Source organism: Aquarana catesbeiana, linkage group LG03 (assembly GCF_042186555.1).
Source record: "Aquarana catesbeiana isolate 2022-GZ linkage group LG03, ASM4218655v1, whole genome shotgun sequence".
Classification (NCBI taxonomy): Eukaryota; Metazoa; Chordata; class Amphibia; order Anura; family Ranidae; genus Aquarana; species Aquarana catesbeiana.
The window spans coordinates 587,392,628-587,409,362 of record NC_133326.1 but is presented as its reverse complement, the minus strand read 5'-3'; the positions used below and the strand labels follow the sequence as shown (position 1 = coordinate 587,409,362).

Here is a 16,735-nt window from a genome sequence, read left to right as displayed (position 1 = left end):
TACCTGAGTATTGTTGCTGACCATGTCCATCCCTTTATGACTACAGTGTACCTATCTTCTTATGGCTACTTCCAGCAGGATAATGCACCATGTCACAAAGCTCAAATCATCTCATCACTGGTTTCTTGAACATGACAATGAGTTCACTGTATGCCAATGGCCTCCACAGTCACCAGATCTCAATCCAATAGAGCACCTTTGGGATGTGGTGGAACGAGAGATACGCATCATGGATGTGCAGCCGACAAATCTGCAGCAACTGTATGATGCTATCACTTCAATATGGACCAAAATCTCAGAGGAATGTTTCCAACACCTTGTTGAATCTATGCCACGAAGAATTACGGCAGTTCTGAAGGCAAAAGGGGGTCCAACCCGGTACTAGCATGGTGTACTTAATAAAGTGGCCAGTGAGTGTATTAATTCTGATGAAGAACTCCAGAATGAAAAGAACATTACATGAGGTTATTGCAATAAAGTAAATTACACTTCTCTTCATGGTCCAGTCCAGATATCTTAAGTTCTAAACTTCAGAAGCTGTGGACACCTTCAATGCCACTGCAGATCTGCAGGCAATCAGTCGTCAGGAAAGTCCCCTTAGATTTCTATGAGAAAGACCACCAACTATGGCTAGCTGCAGAGTGGCTCGAAGGGTAAGTGACACATATCCTAACCATCACAACTTGAGAACTTTGGACAGGGAGCATGGACGTCCATGCATTGCTCTGAATTAAACTTATCTCACCCCTGTTTAGAGACATTTGAACTTAGAGCCCTTTCACACTGCCAGCGCCCGGGCGTCGGCGGTAAAGCGCCGCTAGTTTTAGCGGCGCTTTACCGTTGTTTTTGCGGCGCTTTTAACCCCCGCTAGCAGCCGAATAAAGGTTTAAAAGTGCCTGCAATGCGCCGCTGCCGAGGCGCTGCCCATTGATTTCAGTGGCAGGGGCGCTTTAAGAGTGGTGTATACACTGCTCCTAAAGCACCTCAAAAGCTGCTTGCAGGACTTTTCTTGACGCCCTGCCAGCGCAGCGCCCCAGTGTGAGAGCACTCAGGCTTTCACACTGGGATTGCAGATAAGGCTTTTATCAGGCGCTATTTTTAGCGCTAAAAGCCACCAGTGTGAAAGGGGTCTTAAGCTGGCCATAAACTAGATTTTCAAGGAACATTCTAAAAGTACAATTGGATGTCTTTTGAAAGTACTTTTCACACTCGAACGAAAACCACATTCACTTTTAGAAATTCATTTGTTTGAAAAAAAAAAAAGTTTCCATCCTACGCCTAAGAATGTTCTTTCCAATGTAGTAAAAAAATTGATTTGACTCAACTAATGATTCAAAAATCAAACAAATGGTCCTCAAACAAAAGTTTTCTCATGAAATTCCAACTTTAGAGTTCTTCTTTAAGTTCAGTCTCTGCACACCAGACAGGAAGTGCTGCTTTGGCTACTGGTAGGTGATTGGCAAATAGTGCCTCCTACCACCATATGAAATTGTTCTACGTCATTCAATGGAAAGAAGTGGAGAGTGTTTTATACCAAATGGTTCATTTATAAACTGAAAAAGAAATTATCACTGTATGCTCTCTCTTACTATCCACTCAACAACGCACACCTTTATAGCCCATTCATTAAAGGCAGGCCATGGTTTGTAGCCTGTAATCCAGCAAAAAAAGTTATCTCTGCAGTAAAGAGAGCTCCATAACTGAAAGAGAGACAGTCATGTGATTTTGACAGGTCACATGACCAGGCTCTTTTTCTGACTTTTTTTTAATTAAACTCCCTTTTATTTACTAGAATTTGAAAGGCTTTAGACTCCTGAAGCTGGAGAAGAACTAAGCACCACTACAAAGCACATTGCTGTGCTATATACTGTTTGCACCCCCCCCCCCCCCCAAGTTGCTGTAGTCATACAGCTGCTTTTTAATTGAGCTCCCAAGAATACCAGGAAAGGTAAGGCATGTTTAATGAAATAGTGACACCAAATAATATCCTTGTTCTCCAAAAGTAACCCATACACTTCCACTACTTAATGGCCCTGTCGGAATACAATAGTGCAACTGCAGAGGTTCCGCATACACATTGCTTGTGTGGATATGGAAATCTGCCTTTTGTTTTTCTTTCAACCCACTGGGTTAAAAAAAAAACCTCTCCATGTATACCAAAGCTTTCAGGGTTTGCGGGAGTAAGATAAGTTACATAGTGTGTGGTCAGTAGAGAGGAATTATGGCCCATCGCTGGTGACAGTGGGGGGAAATAAACCCCACTGTTGGTGTCAGTGAGAGGAATTATGCCCCATCATTGGTGTCAGTAAAAGGAATTGTGCTGCATTGTTGGTGTCTCGTAATAGTGGGAGTAAAAGTACCCCAATGGCCAGATAAAGACAAGCGAAGGGCTGCAATTTGGAGTCCACCGAGTCAGACACTGAAAGGATGATCGGTTCTCTTGTTTGTTCCTTGTCACCATGATCATGTTAAAGTGGTAGTAAAGCTTCTCTTTTTTTTATAATAAACATGTTATACTTACCTGCTCTTTGCAATGGTTTTGCACATAGTGGCCCCAAACCTCCTCTTCTTGGGCCCCCTCCCCCTCTCGGAGTCCCCCCACTGCACTGCAGCCACTTGAAATGGGGACACTCCTGTTTAAAAGATCCCGAGCCATGCTGTGTGTGTCCATAGACACACACAGTGCGGCTTGGCCCCGTCCCTCCTCAAAAGATCGGAGTACAGCAGTGGGAGCCAATCGCTCCTGTAACTGCCGCGTCCACTGTGAGAATAGAGAAAGGGGAAAAGAGCTGCTGCAGACAGGCACAGCGTTGGATCGAGATCAGGCTCAGGTAAGTGATTAAGGGGGGAGCAGCTTTTGAAAGGTTTTTTTTACATGCAGGGAATGCATTAAGGTAAAAAAAAAAAAAAAAAAAAAACAAGGTTTGCCTTTTTAATCACTTTTTAGAAGAAGGCAACAATGCAAGCATATTATGTTTCTCATGAAGATTTGATTTTGGCCGGTCCAGTCTCTATTACACAGCCCAAGACATGAGCAGACACATTCTGATCTAAAAAAAAAAAATAAAACAGTTTCCATGCCAGACTGAGCTGAAGGATGCAACACACTCTGTGCCTTGCATGACTTGACACTGTCGTCTACTGTACATATGTTATTACATGAAAACTCCATACTCATCACCGGTGACAGCTGATTTCCATTTGCTGATGCTTTAAAGGATAGAGAAGCTTGTGGTAAAGTACTGTCACGCGGAAGACATGCTGTCAGCAGAAATACTTATACAAGCAGACGGAAGAACCGCTAGGAGGCATGACATAGAGGAAGTAAAAGTTCTAACAATTGCACCATCTACACATAGTAATGGGCAAAGACAAAGGATTTAAATGACTGGAACTGCTCACAGAAAAGGATACTTTATTTACCAAAGGTTTGTGTGTAGTTTGGGTTTCATGCGAAAAGATGTGACTGTTAAATTCCAGTATTTACACAAAGAATGGCCTTATTGTTGGCATATAAACAAGGGGGATCTATACATGACAGCCTTAGTCATCGAACAGGTTGCTTGGAGACAAGCCGAGGAAGCAGCAGACTACTGCGGGTCTAGTGCTTACAGAGGCAGAGTTAAGCCTCATACACATGATCGGATTTTCGGCAGGGAATTGTGTGGCGACAGACCGTTTACCTAAAACCCGACCATTAGTACGCTCCATCAGACAATTGTTGTCCAACTTTCCGCCAACAAATGTTGGATAGCAGGCTAGTAAATTTTCGGTGGACAACGGTCTGTTGTCAGATTTTCGTATTGTGTGTACACAAGTCTGCCACACAAAAGTCCAAAGTACAAAAACACGCATGCTCGGAATCAATGCTCACCAAACACGGCATTAGCAGAAGGTGCCCAAAGGGTGGCGCTCAAGAGATGAAATTCCACGTAGTATGTCTAGTACGTCACTATGTTCGTGTTTGTTGGCTGACAATTGTGTGTCGTTAGTATGCAAAACAAAATCCAGGCACACGTCCTTCGGACAAAAGTCTGACACTGTGTCTGCCAACAATCGGATCATGTGTACGAGGCTTAATACTCCAAAGGCCCTGTCCATAGCCTAGGCTGCAATATCCTCAGCTGTTCAGGGCTCACACCGTGATTGGTACCCAACACCTGTCATGGCACATGACTATGGTCTATGCTCAACAGGCATGTACAAGAAAAGCCAGACGGTCAGTGGATCTACATGAACACAAATACCTCACTTTGGCATTTGCAATGTGACCCACCTTCTTGTCACCATATAGGTTCAAGACCATGTAGGTTTAAGACCTTGGAAGGCCTGACAGGAAAGTATTAACCAAGTAAATTGGATAAATGGGCCAAGGTTATTATTAAATGCAAGGCTCACCCAACTATTTTAATAAGACCTAAATTAAACTGACAAAAGCAATAGGCAACATAGGATGCCAAACAATTACCGGGGTATCCCTTGAAAATCCCCAATACTGCATCAACATGACTGATGGTGGTACTATAAAGACAATTTATATAAGAACCTTTACTGGACTGCTCCCATGTCCAACCACAAATTACATGGGCAGATTCTGCATCTTTTCAATGTCATGAGTCTCAGGTCATGGGACATGTTACTCAACACAACTCTGAAAAGAGGAACAAACTGATCAACAAGGCTTTCACTTATGACAGTCCGATCTGGAAACCAACTGGACACTTCAATATGGTGGTATGGATGAACAGCACTTATATCAGTTGTGATAGTGAAAGTCCCTGCCACTATATAAATGGGTTTAAAATGGACACAGGACCCTCAAAGAGTCAGTTTGACAAGTGCCAGCAGATCTGTTGTGAACAGAGAAACCTGTGTCTTAAGTTTTCTCTGGATTTGGTAAGTTCAGATTGGGGCTGGACACTTAAAGGCTCCAAAGGACATTGGGTGGGATGGAGCCTTCAGTACTGTTTCCAGGCTTTGCTAATTGCCAGCAGCCTGTGTGAGTGCACAGGTGTGCAGGGCGATATAAGGCAGATCTGAACATAGCTTAAGGCAGATAGAGTTGGAGCAGTTGCAGCCAGAGACACAGGCTGTGTGTGAAGATAGCTGTGTGCTCCATCCAAGAGGGCTGACCTGCATGGAAGATGTGACCCTAAGTTGGGGGAACTTCTTGCCCATAGGGCTGGGAGAGTCAGGACAGCTACAAAGGTCCAGTGAGAGCAGAAAAGCTGAGGTGACTAGCGAGTCCATAGATGGGGCTGGAGGAAGTCCTGTGTTCCCGAGAAGTGGGAGAACCCAGAGTGCTGGGAGAACCCTATCTAGCGAAGCCAGGAATGGGGCCGGAGCAGTAAGGTACTGCAAGCGCAGACCAAGTGAGTTGGAAGAGTCCAAGGTCGGGGAGAAAGGAGTGTGCAGCAGTGCTGCTGACTGAAGAGCCAGCTCGCTCTGCATTTTTGTTGAGAGAGAAGTATGGGGTTTGGGTTTTTTCAGATTCATACTCACCTAGCTGAGAGGCTGAGCCGGGTGTCACTCCAGGCATGTGACCATAGGGTCTTGATCCTTCCCTTGCCTGGACTGGCTCAGGGGCGTCAGCCAACAGTGGGCTTCAGCCCGCTGTCTGCTAAAATCGGATCCCTGGAGTGCATAACGAACTGCACTCATGATTCACAGGAGAAGTAAAGCCAAACAAGCTTTGCTTCTCCTTTTATGCCCTGTACACACGATAGGACCTTGTTGTCGGAAATTCCAATCGTGTATAGGCTCCATCACACATTTTCCATAGGAATTTCTGACACACAAAGTTTGAGAGCAGGATATAAAATTTTCCGACAACAAAATCCGTTGTTGGAAATTCAGATCGTGTGTACACAAATCCGAATAAATTAAGAAACAAAAGCTATTGGCTACTGCCCCGTTTATAGTCCCGACGTACGTGTTTTACGTCACAGCGTTCAGAACGATCGGATTTTCCGACAACTTTGTGCGACCGTGTGTATGCAAGACAAGTTTGTGCCAACATCCGTCTGAAAAAATCCATGGATTTTGTTGTCGGAATGTCCGATCGTGTGTACAGGGCATAATACTGTTTTGCGTGAAGCTGAAACCCCTGCCTGGGCAAGTTGATGAACTTTGCTTTTTAAAAAAAAAAAAAAAAGTGGTCTACCAGACCCTTAGCTATAGATCCTGTCTGACGTTGACTCACTGTAAAAATGCATCTACCACAAGACCTAATACCCACCATATTAGGGTTACCTCTAGCACAGTTTCTATCATTTTCATTGTACTAGGGTAGCAATAGCAATCTTAGTTTAACTGTCATAGTATACTTTTGAAGCATGACTGGGATCTGATTGACACACATCTCTGCCTCTTTCACATTAACAAAATGTTTTAAACTCCCACGCCACCTTGAAAGCCTTATTTATACAGTGTTGGATGCAGAAGAGCATCTGACAAAGTGCACCATACAGGCGCTCCCTATGGGCACACCATAGAAGACAACAAGTAGCTATTATCTGAAAGATCCACAGAAACTTTTTGTTGCCGATTTGCAATGCCCACTCCCCAACCACAATTACTGAGCCACTTGGCGCACACTTTTAGAGCAAAATGTTGCAGGTTGTTAAGCAGAGGTCACAAGCACCTGCAAAATGGCCATTAACACCCAGTATAAATGGGTCTTTATGGTTTTTATCCACCTCCAAGGGTGCCAGTACATAGAGGATAACAAACACAGGGTGAGCTGGGGCGAAAAAGGAGAAAAGCTGGACTTTACCCACCACAAGGACATGGAGCTAAATCAAAGGATTACTTATAGTTCAATCACATGCCATGAACTTGGTAGTTAAGGTTCTACAAAAAGTCTCTTTATAAAAAAATTGCTGAATGTATAGCTGGCTATGCTAAATTATATTTTTACTTATTTTGCTGAAGCTCATTTACAGCATTCCAGGAAATACGATTATTAAGGGAAAAAAACCTCAATTTAGATATTATTTAGTATTATTACAAGCTTTTAAAGTGCCCACTGTGAAAGGGAACATTGTTCTTTTTATTTGAAATGCAAATATTTCTAAATAGAGTCAACATTTATAATACTTCTGTAAATAACTAGAGAGAGCAGTACTAACCCTACAGAAAAGTAAAGCCGGTCACAGACGGTTTGAATTTCAGCAAGGACCTGCCGAGATTGTAACCATGTATTGGCAGGCTGAATGTACCCAAGTTGATCAATCGATCAGCTTGGGTACAACTAGCCTGTTGGCCTTTAAATGTGATTATTGCTAGCAGCTAGTAGTAATTACTGTGTTCTCTCTGTGGGGATGCCCCCCCTAGTGGGGGAACACAATGGCTCCGCGGGAAGTACTCCCCCATTACCACTGACTGTGTTGGTTGGGGACTCAAGCAATTTTCAATCCTGCATTCCGTGGTTGCAGGAAAGAAAATTGCTCTATGGCCTGCTTTAGCTAAGTTGAACATTTCTGACTGGATGCCATAGATAACTTAAAAGTTTACACGAGCATGGTGGAACTATTGTAGGTTATTGTTCAGTTACACTTCCTGGCAGATCTTTAATGTTCAGCTTCCCCAGCCTCCAGAGCTGCTCTTAAGCTACAAATACTTACAGGACTAGTTCCATCTAGGTACCCACGAGGCAAAGCTTCTGCATTGCATCCAATTCTGAGCCACTGCTGAAGTATGTGCAGGTAGAGGCACCAACAGGTTCGCCACTGCCAGCACAGCCAATAAGTATTTGTGCCTCATGCAGATCTTGTCCCCAACCACACATCAACCCAGGAGCAACGCCTGGCTGTAGCTGTAGAGACCCGATCCTGGCAAATACATTCAAGAGGTCCTAGCTACTTCTGGCTTTCAAGCAGCATGGTGGGAGCTTCAATACACGGTATGGGTCCACTAGGAGTTCGTTCAAAGTGTGGTTTTCATTTTTGTTTTAATTAGATTCATATTGTCGATCTAAATTACTGCTTTATAAATAGCATTCAAGTAGTTGTGCTGCCTCTTTTCATATTTTATCGTGTAAATATATTTATTGGGGATGCACCAATGCCATTTTTTTTACGAGTACAAGTACCAATACATTTTTTTTTAGTACTCGCCGATACCAATTACTGATACCTACTGCAACTGTTTTGTTTTAACTTCAGTTGTCAGCAATAGTACAAAGCATTGAAAAGTTATTTACAAATGAAATAAATAGATTTTTTTAGTGCTTTTTCAACGTGAAATGTGTAAATATATGTTAATATATATGTGTAAAAATATCCACTAACAAAGCAAACAAAAATGGAGGAGAATAGGGAGTTGATTAAGGCTGATTAGAGTAAATTATGGGTTATTAAGGGGTTAAACAGAGGAACATTTGTTCATCCCTTCGATCTGCAGATGAAGAAACAGAAATATACAAAAACAATGTTTCTTTTTATTTTAGCGTTTCAGGGCTGAGCAATGTTAATAAACATTGCCGACTTCTTTTTTTTTTTTGACAGCTCCAATTACCGGATTTCTTTAACACTGGGGAGACCCACTGACAGCTCAAAGAGCCGAGCCTGAAAGTATCAGATCAGTGCATTTGCACGAGTACTGATACTTGTGCAAATACTAGTATCGGTACTGATACCGAGTATCGGTGCAACCCTAAATTATATATATATATATATATATATATATATATATATATATATATATATATATATATATATATATTTAAAAAAAAACACATATACATTTACATACAAAATAGGTAAAATTCTTTCTCTCTCTCTTTATACACCAATCAGCCATAACATTATGACCACCCACCTAATATTGAGTATGGTCCCTTTTTGCTAAACGGCCCTGACCCATTGAGGCATGGATACCAAAGTAACATCCACATGGCAAGACCCAAGGTTTCCCAGCAGCACATTGCCCAAAGCATCACACTGACTCTGCCAACTTGCCTTCTTATACTGCATCCTGGTGCCATCTCATCCCCAGGTAAGTGACTAACACTCACCCATCCATCCAGATGATGTAAAAGAAAATGTGATTCAGCAGACCATGTTCATGTGACCATCGTAGAAGCTTTTGGCTGTGGACATGGGTCATCATGGGCTTCTCCACCCCAAACACAACAAACTGTGATGCCCATTTTTTCTGCTTTCGCCACATCAACTTCAGGGACAACATGTTCACTTGCTGCCTAATATATCCCACCAATTTTCACATGCCATTGTAACAAAATATTCCCTTTACCGGTCAGTGGTCATAATGTTATGGCTGATATATAACGCACACATACATACATATACAGAACGATCTCTCTTTCTTCCTCCCTCTAACTCCCTCTCTCTATCACTCAAACTCTCCATTTCTCTCCCTACCGCTATCTCGGTCTCCTTCTCTATACAAAACACATGTACTCTGTAAACTTAAAAAAAAATAAAAATAAAAAGCACAGAGTGATGACAAAGCTACACTGTAAGCTTTCGGAAAATTACGATGAGACCAGCAGATCACGATATGCAGGAGAAAATTAACAGTCCATGAAAATGTACAAATAAAATGGGCATATAAGAAAAAGCAATCAATAAGTGAAAGTAAGATAACAATTACAATCACAACAAATTAATGATACATATCAAAGCAGTACATAAAAAACTGCATAGTCACAGATAAGCAGCCAAAAATCTGAAGGGCATAATTAACCATTCCGGTGTGTCTTCATTCTTCAGCTCTCTCCCTTAAAAAGCCTCCAGACATCAACTCCTGTACCTGCTGAACTCAGAACAAAGACTGAACAAGAACAGAGCGCCGCACAACAACATGTGTCATTGTCACACACCAAAAATTAAACCATACTATAAAAAAAGCTTGCATACTATAGGGAAAAAGGGAATACTGAGGAAAGGGAAAGCTAGTGATCAGTAGGCTCTAGGAGCTGGACACATGGCCTCTTCTTACCTGGAATAGAGTTTACAGCTCAGGAGCAGCACATGTGACTCCGGTGAGGATCGCTTGCTGTCTGATATCCCTTCCAGCATGTCTGTGTCATTATACAATAGCACAGCATGCTTATTTAACATGCCGGAACACTATGCTGCATTGCATAAGAACTGAAGAGTCCTGGTTAAGTAACGTCACTGCAGTCGCCTTGACTCACCACCAGACAGCCCCATCTAATGGCCATATTGACTAACTGCACAATCAGTGAAAACCCATCCAACAAAAGGACTTTATATAGAAATGGTTGTGTTGGCCAAACTATGCAAAACCAGGAAACTCTATGTTAGAAAAGCATTACTTGCTATGAGTAACACTCTTCTATGTGGATGCTTTTACGAGTGATTCAGGACACAGGGAACACAACAACAAAAAAAAAAAAAAACACACACACATTATTATTATACAGGATTTATATAGCGGCGACAGTTTACGCAGCACTTTACAACATTAGGGCAGACAGTACAAGTACAAAAAAAATTCAATACAGGAGGAATCAGAGGGCCCTGCTCGTTAGAGCTTACAATCTAGGAGGTAGGGTCAAGTTATACAAAAGGGTAATAGCTGTGGGGGATGAGCTAATGAAGAAAATAGTGCAGTTGTTAGATGGAGGCAGGATAGGCTTCTCTGAAGAGGAAAGTTTTCAGGGATCGCCTAAAAGTGGATAAATTTGGAGACAGTCTGACAGATTGGGGTAGGGAATTCCAGAGGATGGGCGAGGCTCGGGAGAAGTCCTGGAGGCGGATATGGGAGGAGGTGATGAGGGAGCTAGAGAGCAGGAGGTCTTGGGAGGAACGGAGATGGCGATTAGGTTGGTATTTATATAACACACACACATATTATATATATATATATATATATATATATATATATATATATATATATATATATATATATATATATATATATATATATTATATACACATACACACACATATATATATATACACACATATGTGTGTATGTATGTATATACACACACATACATAATATATATATATATATATATATATATATATATATATATATATATATATATATATATACTGTGTAAGCTATTCAGATTACTTTATTAATCCCAAAGGGAAATTACTAAAATACAATTACATTCAACAAGACATAAAAATCACAATAACAAGGCACAACAATAAAATTACTAATAACACATAAATCTAAATATAATAGTGTAATCAACCATATCATCTTATTAAAATACGACATAGAATAAATAACACTAATTAAAAAAATAACAGAAAATCAAACTACCAACAAGCAAAATTACTTCCACTTTCTCTAACATTACCCAAAAATCGTTACGCACAGATAACCTAATACCAACATAATATAAAAACGACATAAAAATCTGGATCATAAACCATAAACCTCTGCCCATGCTGTCAGCAACCGGCTTGCTAAGAATGCACCCGGAGGAGCAAAGGAGGCACCCGTGCTTGTGTGCTCCTGAGACAGGCTGTGTGTGTGTTCACTTATTACGCTGGTAAGCTACATCTCCACTCCCTCCACACAGGGGTGTGACTGACAGCAGCAGGAGCCTATGGCTCAGCTGCCCTCAGTTTCTCCTGTGAAACAGGAAGTGAGTAGAGTGGTGCTGCAGTCAAGACGGTGCTGGAGTGGTGACAGCAGCCAGGTAAGTGTTTAGGGATGGGGGTGGGTAAGACAGGTAGCGGGGCATTTGTTTACCTTAATGCATAAAGATAAAAAAGCTTTAGAACCACTATAAGGGATACCCTTGGTATCCCTTATACAGTGGCTAACAAATTGGAACTACACCAAAAAAGGGACATTCCGTTTTATGCCCTCCTTCCAGGCGATTCCACTGGAAGTTTACCTGCCCATGGCCTCCTGGGACACATCACAGGTAACATATGGGTCCATTCACAAAGTGCAGCAAAAAAATGTCACCAGCACACCAAGGATCTCCAGAGTGGGTCCAAAGTTTTAATCAGGGATCATACTGTTACAGCAGATTGCAACATTTCGTAGCCATGCAGGACCTCTTCATCAGGCATGTGACGTCATCCTGCGTGGCTACGAAATGTTGCAATCTGCTGCAACGATGTGATCGCTGATTAAAACTTTGGACCCGCTCTGGAGATCCTTGGTGTGCTGGTGACTTTTTTTGCTTTGACTTGACACAGTTCCATCCATTAGTCGCTACAGCACCCACTTAGATGCACAGTCATTTCTACAGGAATGTGTGCAATGGGATTAGTGTGTTTTTTTTACAAAGAACAGCTCAACACGCCGGCAACAGGAAACGGAAATCTGGCGAAGAACCGGCCCAGGTGAGGACACCTCTAGATCCCTGTAGTATGATCAATACTACAGAGAATATACATGTGATATTAGACTACAAATTAGCATATTTCTGATCAGCCATAGTGACTGTTACATAGAATTACAATCAATAATTTGAATTTTACACACATGACCACTCATACAAACCCCTAAGACACACCAGATAGAAGAACAGCTACAGAGCAGTCCTTGGATTTAATATTGTCCAATTCCATGATGCAATGTGAAATCCACACCTAGACACATAAAAACACCCATAAAATACCAAAGACTGTATACCAATAGTTACACATTACATAAAAAATTACCCTGTCTCGTGTCTGTCCCTGACACTCCTACAAAACACAAACTCATGCAGATTACACAATATTATATTTGTTCTAGACACGAATTTGGATTTCATTACAGCTTGAATAAATAAAGTAAAAAGGAAAAAAAAGTTGAATGCAAGGCATTTATTCAAGCCCTGTTACATAAATATTTAACAAAACCACATGAGAATCCTGTTTATTAAAATAAGCTTGTGCATGTAATTAAGGGGGATCTATGCAGAGTATTTTTTTTAAACTTATTAAGTTTATCAAAATGTTAAATTTAATAGAATGTTAAGTATTTTGTGTTTTTCAGATTTTATATGACTGTATGTCATATATATATATATATATATGACATACAGTCATATAAAATCTGAAAAACAGCATAATCAATCTTGCTGAAATAAATTATGTATGGCTGAAATTGCACCGCATCCACACAAAAAAAAAAAAAAAAAAAAAAAAGTGCAGGCATTTTTTTTTTAATTTCAACACAATGGATTCGGATTGCACGGGTGTTCATACCCATGTGATCCAATTCTAACAAATGCACTGCGTTAACTTTTAGTTGACACCTGCAGCAGATCACATGAACACAGTGTGTTTTGCTATGCAGGTGGTGGGATGTAATGCGGGAAATGCAGCGATTCCAGTGCGTTACCCGCATCAGATTAGTGTGAACCGAGCCAGACTCTCAGTGAATGTTGTAAACAGGACAAATAGAGAGGGTGAATTTCCATAACGAGGGCGCAGATGGCAATAAAAACAGGTGTTCTAATCCACTTCATCAAATACCAAAAAAATCCTGATTTTTGTACTAACCTGTAAAACCCATTTCTTGGAGTGCATCGCTGGACACAGAGCAGGCTTAATAAACATGATTATCTGCACTATGCACCACCTATAGGTGAATAGACATTGGCAGACAAAGAAAGGAAGTTCACCCCTATATAATCCCGCCTCTCAAGGAGAGAGCATCAGTTTTGTAGCAATCAATACCCCCAAAAGAGAGGGGTGGGAACCCTGTGTCCCATGATAGGCTGTACAGTAGCTAAGTGGTTAACACTCCTGCCTAGCAGCACAGTTTGAATCCCAGCCATGGCACTACCTGCCTGGAGTTTGCATGTTCTCCCTGTGCCTGCGTGGGTTTCCTCTGGATACTCCGGTTTTCTCCCACACTCCATGGACATGCTGGTAGGTTTATTGGAACCGGTCTAAATTGGCCCTAGTATGTGTGTGTATGAATGAGAGTTAAGGGCCTTCGATTGTAAGCTCCTTGAGGGCAGGGACTGATGTGAATGTGCAATATATATGTAAATCACTGGGTAAATTGACGGCACTATAAATTACGGTATTTTACTGATAAGTACAAAAATCCATGTAGTGTATCCATGTAGATATACTATATCTGGTTTTTATCTGGTTTATTTAATTGTTAATGTTCAGTTTGCAATTTCCAACATTGGCACACATTAAGGCACCCTTGTTGTGTGGTTCCTTTATGGCAGCGACACCGTTGTTTTGCCTGGGAGCTGCGAGATGTATACAGGAAGATTTCTTGTCTCCAGCTGTCCCCACCTGCTCTTTGAGCAGGTGGGGACACCTACACCTCGACGCCATGCGTGTGTGCCGATTGAATGGCGTCTGCGACTTTGCGATGTCACTGCGGCTGGACGCATTAGGCCATCTGGATGCATGGGGGGTGCGTTTGCATGCCCCTCTATGACGCTGTGCGCTTCTTGCGCTCATGTGCCAGCCATCCATTCATGGCGTTGGGGGCAGAGCTCTGCTGGATTTCCTGGGGGTATTTATTGGAGGGCTGACATGGTGTGAATTCCAGTCTTTGCATCACAGAGGATACACACACCTGTTGATTCACCTGCCGGAGTTACCAGACTCACCTATTTTCCACCAACTCCAGCTACACTTCATTACTCGCACATGGCTCACTCTGAGCATTCATCTTATTTTTTGCTTTTTTGTCACCATTTTTTCTGGCTTTTTTCACTCCTTTCTCTCTCTCTCTCTTGTCTATTCCTTTGACTCTCACCACTTGCTGGCAATTCTTTGCCATTTTCCTTTCCCCCTTTAGTCTCCTATGTCCTTACTATCCTTGGCTCAGGCTCTCTATTCATACAGAGACACATACATATCATTAGTACTTAATGTACTATTATACTTATTTACGCCTACAGCTTTCATTACATATGGACATTCTTGGGGACCCACTCTCACATGCGCACCATGCCTGTCCTCTGGTTTGCCCATTTGGCCCCGCCTCCTCAGCTCCCAGGTAAGACACTTGCTGCTGCCTCTGGGAATCGCACACCTGCCGTTTTGGCTTCTTTTGGTGGCGAGTATAGGCTCTTACATCATGGCCCCCACGCCCTGCAACTACTTTATCAATATTATACCATCTACCCATTTATATTCTTTCATCTTAGGTACACCCATACACGCATCAACCCCTGAAGAGCAAACTGGGTCTTGCGAAATGCGTCGGGTACATTAGATGCCCATGTATCATATGTTTTTTACTCCTAGGGTACATTAGATGCCCATGTATTACATGTCTATTACTCATTTATATACCTATTGTTCAATTCATATGTATGTTATTCTACAATTGGCCATTGCTGATGATACTAATGTATGCATGATTTTTACCTGAATAAACGCATATACTTTATACTTCAATTACTGTTATGATGCTTTTTGGCCAAATGGTGTCCACCTCATTTAAAGTCCCAAGGGCGAATTATTTTTTGTTAAAGCGGGATTCTGGCCCTAGAAAAAAAAAATGTAAAAGTCAGCAGCTACAAACACTGTAGCTGCTGACTTTAAATAAGTACTTACCTGTCATGGGTGCCCGCGATGTCGGCCGCCCGAGGCCGACCCGTCCCTTTGGCTCTCAGGTCCCGGCACCACCATCCTAGGTAAGGGAAACAGGCAGTGGAGCCTTTGCGACTTCACTGCCAGTTTCCTACAGCGCACGCATGAGCGGCGCGGCGCTCTGTGAATGGCCCCGTGGTGTTCTGGGAACACACACAGTTCCCAGAAGACAACGGGGCCGCTCACTGAGGAGCAGAACATGCCCCGGAATAGGAAGAGGCAGATTAGGAAGACTGCCTAGCAACAAGGGTTCAGGTAAGTTGAAATTTTTTTTTTTTTTCAAATGTTTTTTTTAATTTTTTTTTTTAGGATTTTTGGTGAATTTTTTTTTTCAGGGTGGCCCTCCACTTTAACCACTTAAGGACCAGCCTCGTTTTGGATTTTAGGTGTTTACATGTTTAAAACAGGTTTTTCTGCTAGAAAATTACTTAGAACCCCCAAACATTATATATGGTTTTTCTTCTAACACCCTAGAGAATAAAATGGCGGTCATTGCAATACTTTTTTTTGCACCGTATTTGCGCAGCGGTCTTAAAAGCGCACTTTTTTTGGAAAAAATTCACTTTTTTGAATAAAAAAATAAGACAACAGTAAAGTTAGCCCAATTTTTTTTATATTGTGAAAGATAATTTTACGCCGAGTAAATTGATACCCAACATGTCACGCTTGAAAATTGCGCCCGCTCGTGGAATGGCATCAAACTTTTACCCTCAAAAATCTCCATAGGCGACGTTTAAAAAATTCTACAGGTTGCATATTTTGCGGTACAGAGGAGGTCTAGGGCTAGAATTATTGCTCTCGCTCTACCAGTCGCGGCGATACCTCACATGTGCGGTTTGACCGTTTTCATATGCGGGCGCTACTCGCGTATGCGTCCGCTTCTGCGCGCGAGCTCGTCGGGACAGGGGGGTTTTAAAAAAAAAAATTTTATTTTTATTATTTATTTTACAAAATTTTATTTATTTTTACACGGTTTTAAAAAAAAAAAAAATGGTGTCACTTTTATTCCTATTACAAGAAATGTAAACATCCCTTGTAATAGAAAAAAGCATGGCAGGACCTCTTAAATATGAGATCTGGGGTCAAAAAGACCTCAGATCTCATATTTACACTAAAATGCAATTTAAAAAAAAAAAAAAAAAAGTCATTTAGAAAAATGACATTTGAAAAAATGTGCCTTTAAGAGGCGTGGACGGAAGTGACGTATT

At 41.6% G+C, this 16,735-nt stretch overlaps 1 protein-coding gene across 4 annotated transcripts in view; it reads right to left on the bottom strand.

Annotated features, from left to right (window-relative positions):
- SLC23A2 (solute carrier family 23 member 2) overlaps positions 1-16,735 on the bottom strand; it is a 308,554-nt gene that overhangs the window by 193,758 nt on the left and 98,061 nt on the right. The window contains exon 1 of one of the 4 annotated variants that reach the window (XM_073622041.1): positions 9,964-10,132. The exons of the other annotated variants lie outside the window; for them this stretch is intronic. The gene's annotated coding sequence lies outside the window, so the exon portion shown is untranslated. Of the gene's footprint in view, positions 1-9,963; positions 10,133-16,735 lie in introns of those variants that run through there. 4 annotated transcript variants of the gene reach the window in all.